This window comes from Embiotoca jacksoni, unplaced genomic scaffold, assembly GCF_022577435.1.
Source record: "Embiotoca jacksoni isolate LCO1_2020_lvr unplaced genomic scaffold, fEmbJac1.0.p SCAF_19, whole genome shotgun sequence".
Lineage (NCBI taxonomy): Eukaryota > Metazoa > Chordata > Actinopteri > Embiotocidae > Embiotoca > Embiotoca jacksoni.
In genome coordinates this window covers 11,244,696-11,251,627 of record NW_027185329.1, presented here as the reverse complement: position 1 = coordinate 11,251,627, position 6,932 = coordinate 11,244,696, and positions in this window count along the sequence as shown.

The following is a 6,932-nucleotide window of genomic DNA, read 5'->3' as shown; positions in this document are numbered from 1 at the left end:
GTTAGCATTGTCGCCTCACAGCAAAAAGGTGCCAGGTTCAAATCTGGGCCTGGGCCTCTCTGTGGGGAGTTTGCATGTCCTCCCTGTGCCTGCGTGGGTTCTCTCCGGGTACTCCTGCTTCCTCCCACCATCCACAGACATGCATCTCAGGTTAATTGGTGGTTCTAGGTGTGAATGGTCTTTGTTTCCATCTGTCTCTATGTGGCCCTATGATGGACTGGCAATCTGTCCAGAGTGTACCCTGCCTTTGCCCTAAGTGAGCTGTGATAGTGAGCTCCAGCCCCCCCCCCCCCCCCCCCCCGTGACCCTGTTCAGGATAAAGAGGCTATAGATAATGGATGGATAGAAAGTAATCCACAGAGCCACCTGATTTGGATCTGCTCCAAAATTCTTCCCCAGCAGCAACCAACAGTGAAGTCATCCATTGGTTTGTGAACTACTGTGATGAAGCTTACAGTTTCTATTTTCTAGTTCATGGTGGAGCCATATTTGGACGAGCTGGGGAGAAGCGACCGGTGGGTCTGACTCGATCTGATTGGAAACCCGACAATCCTACGCCCCGCCCAGCGATGGTGGAAACTTGAGTCCACCACAGGCCTGTCAATGAAACAGACACCTACACCCAACAAACTGCTTTTTTAAGCCTAATATCATTTTTGGTGCTCACTATCTTGCATCAAAATTTCACCTCTGCTCCGCCTACAGTTTTGTTAACGGAAACATAAAATACAAATACAATAGAGTTCAAACACCGTTGGCATCTGGACTTTTAGACTACATATATGGAAAAGGACGTTGGTTTTCAGTTGTGGTGTAAAGAAATACTTCAAGATGTTGGGAAATATGCCTATTTGCTTTCTTGCTGTTAGACAGAAAACAAGATTGATGCCACTCGTATCTTTTTGTTAAATATAAACCAAACAACAATTGTCAAATTTAGCTTAGCTTGGCTGAATCTGTCCAAAGTTAGGAATATCTTCCTCCCAGCGCCTCCAGTGCTCACAAATCAGTACATTGCATCTTGTTTCTTTTGTCTTTACAAAAACTGAAGTGTAAAGATGACGACTTGCAGTTTTACACAGTTTAAATGCTTGACTCTTGGCTGGGGCTCAATAACTTCCTGGAGTCTTGTCGTCATGGTTACGTCACCAGGCAACCAGCACAGACTCCAATTAGCTCGTGATATTCTAAAATTAAAAGTTGATCGAAGTCTAGAGGTGCATTTGTAGCATATTTTCCTGTTAATAAAAAACAGTAAAGACATATGAACAGTTTGGGATTACTATCATTTGTATGCTAGTACACATTAATGCATGGGATTTTTTTTTTTTTATTAGATTTATATACAGCTGTAAAATCCCACAATAAGTACCCCTCACACTAAGCTGTGTTTGTATCACTATGAGTGTGAAATATAGGAAGAAACAACTGTCCTAACTAGTATTTCACCTTATCCACAAATACCTAGCAATATTTGCCATCCATCCATCATCTTCCGCTTATCGGTGGTCGGGTCACGGTGGCAGCACGCCAAGCAAGCTGATCCAGACTTCCCTCTCCCCCGCAACATTTTCCAGCTCATGCTGGCGGATCCCGAGGCATTCCCAGGCCAGCTGGGAGATATAATCCCTCCAGCGTGTCCTGGGTCTTCCCCGGGGTCTCCTGTCAGTTGGGCGTGCCCGGAAAACCTCCAGAGGGAGGCGCCCAAGAGGCATCCTGATCAGATGCCCGAACCACCTCAGCTGAGTCCTTTCGACACGAAGGAGTAGCGCCTCAACTCCAAGTTCCCTCCTGATGTCCGAGCTCCTTACCCGATCCCTAAGGCTGAGCCCGGCCACTCTACGGAGGAAACACATTTCAGCCGCTTGTAGCCGCGACCTCGTTCTTTCGGTCATGACCCAGAGTTCGTGACCATAGGTGAGAGTCGGAACGTAGATCGCCCGGTAAACTGAAAGCTTCGCCTTCCGGCTCAGCTCCCTTTTCACCAACACGGTCCGGTGCAGCGCCTGTTGTACTGCTGCAGCCGCACCGATCCAGCGGTCGACCTAAACCCGGAGGCGCATGGAGGTGACCCTCTCGTTCTCCGGGGAGAACTCCAACACATCGGCGCTCAGCTGGGGGCTCGTGAGTATCCCCACTCCCTCCCGGCGCCTCTCACCTTGGGCAACTCCAGAAAAGGATAAAGTCCAGCCCCTCTCCAGAAACTTGGTTCCACAGCCAGTGCTGTGTGTGGAGGTGAGCCCAACTACCGCTCCACCTCCTGCACCAGCTCTGGCTCTTTCCCTGCTAGCGAGGTGACGTTCCATGTCCCTAGAGCTAGTCTGTGCTGCCGGCGATCGGTTCACCCGGGCCCCTGGCCCAGCCTGGCGCCCGGTATGCAATGCACCCGACCCCGATGCTTGTCCCTGCGGGTGGTGGGTCCACAGGGTGGCTGCTCCACGATGCTTCTTCGGGCTGAGCCCGACCGGGCCCCATGGGCAAAGACCTGGCCACCAGACGCTTGCCGGCGAGCTCCCCTCCTGGGTCTGACTCCAGGAGGGTGCCCCGGTTTCCCTGATCCGGGCGAGGTGGCTTCAGTCCATGGGCTGCTGTTCATCGGGGTCTGTGTGAGCCGCTCTTTGTCTGGGCTCTCACCTGAGACCAGTTTGCCTTGGGAGACCCTACCAGGGGCTGATGCCCCGGAAAACATAGCTCCCAGGTTCACTGAGCCACTCAAACCCCTCCACCACGTTAAGGTGGCGACTCGCGGAGGAGCCTAACAATGTTTGTATTAACATTAATGTAAGTTAATGGGACTGCTGGGAGAGGGCATTGGAGTGTCCACACCACAGTAACAGCTCTCCATGGTAGTTTTGTACAATATAATTGGGTAGTAATGGAAATATGGGAAATAAAGTGCTGTTACTTATTGTTTTGAAATGCACGGTACTGACGTGTTTGACTGGAATACGGGGAAACTATGTGTATGCACATAAAAGAAAACTTGTAAAAAAGAGTCTGTGCTTTTTTTTATTTCTGTCCGTGCCTGGGTGTCCTTCTGGATAATTATACTCTCTCATGGACATGCATGCAGCACAAATGAGTATGAATAAGACTGGATGTTTATGGGAATGAGAGCAAAACGCACTGTAGCCTAAAAGTGTTTGCTCAGTGATTAGGCATCCATATTTATAATTTACCACACCCCTGGACTTCAGCTAAACCTGTATCTGTATCAACATGACAGGAAGTCATTTGGGAATCAGCAGAGGATATCTATTGTGTCAGGCCGTTACAGTCTGAAAAGAATGGGGCTTGGCTCAATGAATAGGTTTTCATATTCATAATTGGCTATGCCCTGTGTCTCTGTGTAGTTTTCTTTACATGCTTATCACAATAACACAGAGTGATAATCGTTTGTTATCTCAATCCCCAAAACTCTCATTTCAACAGAGGTTATTAGAGAGTGAAATAGCTAGCCATATAGTCCCTCACTATATTCCACGCACACACACACTCTCAGACAGAGTATGAAATAAGAGGCCTCTCAACTATTTAATAACCCAATTTACCGATGATGATGAAAACATATTCCCACTTACCTTTTCATCTAAAATGTGTTATGTTAAACTCAAGTAGTTTGAAATTATGAAAAAGGTGGGGACATCAATATTAATCATCAAGCCCCTGCGCTGACACATCAACAGTGTCCTCTTGTGGTGGCACGGATTTAGAAGATGTCCTGTCTGTTTGCTGAGTCCAACTGTCCCAGATTTGTGTTGCTTTGCCAGAATGGCTTGACATCTGCCAGAGACAATTGTGGCCAGCTGTCTCAAAAGGTGGCAGCAATGTATCATGATTTGCAAGGAATTTAGTATTGGAGATGTGGTGGAAGAAAATTCAGCGCCCAACAGTTGGACGGGGGACACCATTAGGTCAGATGTATTCTCATGTCCATCAAGAAAACAAGCATGGCACCTTCAATTTGCACAACAGCTTCTACTTTTATTATAGAATAATAAAACACTCAGTGTATATCCCTCTTCGACGATGTTTTGTATTCACTTCACTGGCATCCAAACTCCTACTCAGCAACTCAATTCATGCCTCTGAATCTGACCTTTCGTTTAAGAGTGATAAATAGGTACCAAGCTGTCAGGTCACCAAGTTTTTCCTAAACTTCAAGTGTTATGCGAGTGTGCCTATGTCAAACACCGGTCATAATCCAACGCATTTCATTTGACTCTACATGCTCTCCACATCTATCTCCGCCAAGTATCAAGCTCTGAGTGTGTCTCTACTTTTCAATCCTCCGTCAGCACACAGATCTGTGACCCCCTGAGACGTTCTTCTCCTCCTTCCTACTCCAACAATTTCTCTAGATCTTAGTGATTTCTGAGATGTTTCACTCTATATATATATGTGTGTGTGTGTGTGTGTGTGTGTGTGTGTGTGTGTGTGTGCTTGTGTGGGCTGGTACCCAAGTCATCCCAAATGACCTTGCATCCTCATTATTCTTTGCAGCCAGGCACTTCAAAGCAAGCTGTGGGACGGCAGAGCAGAAATGACGAAGCGGTGTCTGATCTCACACTGATTCCTGCTCAGACTGGAACGTACATGCATGCTGCTTGTTTGTGCTGCTACAGTCAACATTATTACCGGGATATGGGAAGAGGAGAGCCTTTAAAGTCATTCTCACAAGAGGATGCTGTGTTTCCAGCGATGTAAATAATTCATAACATCTTTCAACACATTTGCTAATATCACTCAGTAGTAATTCAGTGGGCTACCCCGCGATTTCCCCAATATGACTCCAGCAGGCTTTTAAAGTGAGGGAACGAGTAGGATTGTGCTTGAAATACTTGGTGGTCTGTTTAGGCGAACTGATTCGTAAATCTTATTGTAAGTCGCTTTGGATAAAAGCATCAACTAAATGAAATGTAATGTAATGTAATGTAATGTAAATAGGGGAACAGACTGAGGGCTGATTTTAGTGAAAGGGCGCTTCTAGTCCTGATTGGTGTAAAAGATGTGGGCATCGTCCTCATTTAGCAAAATAGTCATTTGTGGCTCTTTAATATTATCCCTGTGGCATTTCCCCTGGCATCCAGCTGAGACGATTTTATGAGGTGAAGGTTTTATTCAGCAGCGACACCGGAGACAAAATTTGTATCTTCTCCCCCACTTCCAAACCCTCCCTATTTTCTTTCACATGCATTTCCTTAGCTCACTCTGTCTGCCTCCCTGTTACCCCCTCTCTCTGTCTGATAGGCATGACATGGAAGGTAAGCCCCACTTCCCTGCACTAGCTGGTTATGGGCTGTGCTGCTGAGTGCCTGGCACATCACAGCACCTCTGCCTCAGGAGATAAAACCATTTGAATTGTATTCCTCAGCCCACAGTGAGCTACACTGGATATTATCATCAAATGGGCAGCAGCACGAAGAGTCTGACACACCAGTTAAGTTTGTCGTCCAATGCAAATTGAAGAGTTGACGTTTTTACAGTGCATGCTTATAATGAGCGTGTCTTGTTTGTCAGTGGGTGGTACTGAAGGGGCACGGTTGCTGCAGTACGCACATGTTGCAATGCAAGAGTGCTGTATTCAAACACGTGTACAAAATGGGCCAATCTGCTTCCCTGTGTTTCCTGCCTTTCTTATCAGGTAATTACCGATTCACCCATGAAATACCAACATGGCGCTGCTACACTGGCAATGGTGGAAAGGCGACATAGGTCATCTTGTAATTATGACTCCTTCCTTCTGCCTTTATTGTCTCTGCATAATCAGTTCCATCAGGGCTGAAATAATTGATTCCCCATTTATGCTAATGGTATGGATCTGGAGTGTAGAGGAGCAAATACTCAGCCATGTTGTCTTTCGGGCCTGACATTTAAAATGAAATGAAAAAAGTGTTAGATTTCAGTCAGATAGCAGGATGTTTTTGCTCTGGCCTTGGTGACAGCCTTGAGTAGAGGCACCAGGTTTCACTTGTACTAACCAGACCAGACACTGAACGAGAACGAGACCTTCAGATGTATTTCATCACTGCCTGTTTAGGGACCTTTACTATTGTGTATCAACTGATGGAGGTAAATTAGATCGCACTCATGCATGCAGAGCCTCACCAATTAATCCCCCCACCAACCAGGCAGTATGAGGCTCTAAACACAGACTCACATAGACAAAACAGATCCAAACAGGCTCGCCTGCTCACCCACAGAGACACATATGGGCAGATTTAGAAAGAGGCACATTTGCATTCACACCTACTGTACAGTCCAAAAAACCACAAGCAAAAACATGCTCATGTGCATCCATACAAACCCATGCTGTCTGTGAGCAAGATTATTTCATAACTAAACAAAAAATTAAGGAGTGATGTGGTTTCACTTTACTCAGACTGATAATATAAACATCACTAAACTCTTTCAGGTTTATTTATATTTTTAAATACAGTGCTGCACATTTCCAGTCACTGTAAATATGAAATGTTTTGGTCAAATGCAGCTCTCTAAAATGTACCACATTTTGTTTCCATTCTGCCCTTTCAGTCATTTTGTGTCAATCACAGGTTACCATAACCCTTTTAAGAAACGCAATATCTCATTCTGAAGAGCAATTTATTTTGTAAACATTTTTAATTTACCTGCCCTCGGTTTGGCTCCTATGACAAAACCTCTTGTCAAATGCCAAATTCAATTTCACAACCTTTTTCATCCAATAGTAATGTCACGAAAATGTCTGACAAAAGCCTCATAAAAACACATCAGACCATTTCCTCAAAAAAAACCTCTGAATCCCTCAGTTCTTTAATGTCAATCACCTGTCAGGTCGCGGCTGGTAGGCTGCCAGCAGCCCAGCAGGCTGCCTGTGGCAGGAAAAGGTAGCACTCACTCACGGGAATTAAAGTTTCACAGTTACTATTCATGACATGAGTAAATCACCTGTA